A 3,168-nucleotide genomic window follows, 5' to 3' on the forward strand; every position below is an offset into this window, starting at 1 on the left:
GTTCAGCAGAGATAATAGAAAACAGACTAAGACATGAAAATACTTTAGATATTGGAATTATTGGGCATGGAATATAAAATAAGATTTTTGAAAATGTTTGAAGAAATTAAAAATGGAAATTGACAGTATGAATAAAGTACCAAAGACTATAAAAAGGGCCAAGCAGATTTTTCAAAAAGTATCAAAATGATCTAGAAATAAAGTTATCACTGAATTTAAAAACTCAGTGAACAGATTTTGAGCATATTGGAAGTAGCTGAAGAGAGAATGAAGAAGAAATTACCTGGAATTCATCATAGTGAGAAAAAGAGAAATTTAGACATGGAAGATAAAAGGGGGACGATCTAAGCTCTATGTAATGGTGTTTCCAAAAGGAGTGGTGAAAGAAGATAGGTGAGAGGGAACATTTGAGTAGATGAAACCTGAAATTTTCCAAAATGGATAAAAGACAACAATTCTTAGATTAAAGAGCCCAACAAATCTCAAGCAAAGTAAATAGAGATCCACTCTTACAAATCTTGTGATAAAATACAGAATACCAGAGGAAAAGCAAAAGATGAAGCACCTAGAGTGAAAAGAGCTACAAAGCATCAGCAACTATGCTGATTGCTTATTTTTCTAAAATAACAATGAAAGCTAGAAGACAGTAGAATAATATCCTGAGTATCTGATAGAAAATCATTACCAACCTAGATTTGTATAGTCAGTGAGACCATTTTTTAAAAACTAGAACAAAATAATGTTTATAAATGTGTAACAACTAAGATTGTTTACCACCCATAGAATCACATTAATGAAAACTTTAAAGGAAGAACTTTTGGCAGAAGGAAAATGACCCAAGATCATCTGAGATTCAAGAACAAATGATAAATAAGAGTAAAGATGAATATATGGGTAAATCAAAACTAACTGACTCTATTAAATGGTAACAACAATGGCTAATTTAGAGACTATATAGGATAAAATTAAAATACCAGACCATACTTAACATACCTTGAGAGGGAGGTGTGATTTGAGCTAATGTTGTGTGATGCTTGTCTTTTCAGGAAAAGGTAAGTTTTTTTTTTAACTTTAGACTTTAAGCATGCATGAGAAAATGCCTAGAGTAAAAGCTAAAAGATTAAAGAAAAATATTCTAAAATAAGAGGAGAAAATTGTATGAGAAAGAAAGTCAATCAAAATGGAAGGATAATGAGAGAAGCACTTCCACATTGGTGGAGTGAGGACCTCTGAAAATGCATTCCTTCACAGAAGAAATAAGAATACAGCAGAAACTGTCAAAATTAGCTTTTCCACAACTCTGAAAATTTACCAAAGGCTTGTAAAAATCCAAGGAGCACTTATTTTTTAAAAAACAGCTGAATCTCAGTAAAACAACATTATGAAGTTTTGACTTGCCCTATTCCCATCCTCCTTTCCTGATTTCTGGGGTAGCCTTAAAAACCAACAGTCTCAGGACCATGTGTAGCTGTGAATAACTGTAGCCTAGCAGACACAGAAGGGAGAAGATTGGATTTCTAGCTCCCCAAAGAGCCTCATACCCAGAGAAATGTCAGCATTTGACCTTTTTGGCAGTTCCCTGGGAAATCCTCATTATCAGGACTGGCTTTTGTTTGACCCAACTCTTGGCTTGCTCAATGAGGAAAACCTTATCCTTAGGACATTTTTTATTAAAAAAAAAAAGAGGCAATTGTTTAATATCACAGTCTCCTGAGGGGACCATTAATAGTTGGGGCAAACAGACAGCAGGCCAAAAACCTTAAAAATCTGGGGAATGAAATGTCCATAGGGATCTTTGAAAAGTTCTGACATATCCCTGAGGATCTAGGTGGCCATGAACATGTGCACATCTGAGCAAATACCCAAGAAAGAACTGAGAAGACCCTAATCTCTTATCTGACTGACGTTGAAGCTCTGTAAAAAACAGGAAATAAAGGCTAAGGCGGGGTTGTAAACTGCCAGTATTGAAGGCATTTTTCAACAAACAGCACTTCAGCAAAGGGTGGGAAGCTTACTAGTTTAAGGTGATGGAGGTAATCTCTGTTCAATCAGTAGCTAACCATTCAGCTATCTGAACAGAGACTTCAATGGCCACAAAAGCCAAAGAATATAGACTCTAAAGAATTAGTTAGAGTTAGTTAGGGAAGTCACTAAACAATAATCAACAACAAGAAACCCTGGGGAAGGAAGATCTGATTTCCAGTTGCCACATTATATTATTTAAAACATCCAATTTTCAATAACAAAAAATTAGAAGACACACAAACAGGGAAGTATGGTGCATATACATAAAAATTGTAGTCAATAGAAATTATCCCTGAGGAAGCCCTGAATTTTGATATACTACTCAATGAATATAAATAAGCAATTATAAATATGTTCAAAGAATTAAAGGAAACCATGTCTCAAGAGTTGAAGTATGAGAATGATGTTCACCAAATAGAGAATATCAATAAAGAGATAGAATTTATAAGGCAGAAACAAATAGAAATTTCACAGCTGGAAAGTGCATTTCATTAGGGTCAGGCTCAAAAGCAGATTTGAGCTAGCAGAAGAAATAATCAGAATTCTTGAAGATTGGACAATTGAGATTATCCAATGTGAGGAACAGGGAAAAAAAAGATGAAAAAAATGAATGGAAACCTGTGGGGCACCGTCAAACACACTTATTTACACATAAAACTTCCCCAATTTGACAAAAACATTGATCTACACACCCAAGAAGCTTAAACTCTAAGTAGGATAAACTCAAAGAGATCTACTCCAAGACAAATCATGGTCAAACTGTCAAAAGACAATGAGGGAAACTTGAAAATAGCAAGAGGGGCACTAGGAGGCTGATCTTTGCTTGTGAGAACAAGGGCTGCTTCTTGCTCCCTGCATACCTGTTTGCATTCTTGAGGAGCCCCTAACAAGATGGAGCAGATCTCAGAGGTGACTTCAGGAGAACAGGAGGGTGAAAAGGTCAAGCTGAAGGCTAAGGGAAGGGATAGAAACAGAGATAACCTGTCCACCATCTTCTTAAGTCCCAGGGCCCTTTGAAAACTCTGCAAGAAAAGGGAGTTCTGTTAATCTGCCTTGATCTCCAGTACCTCACTCAATACCTAACACAGCGGGAGACACCTAGACCTTTCTCTTTAGACACAGGGAGTAGCCAATTTCTTAGGC

The sequence above is a fragment of the Lipotes vexillifer genome, unplaced genomic scaffold (genome assembly GCF_000442215.2).
Source record: "Lipotes vexillifer unplaced genomic scaffold, Lipotes_vexillifer_v1.1 scaffold1042, whole genome shotgun sequence".
NCBI lineage: Eukaryota > Metazoa > Chordata > Mammalia > Artiodactyla > Lipotidae > Lipotes > Lipotes vexillifer.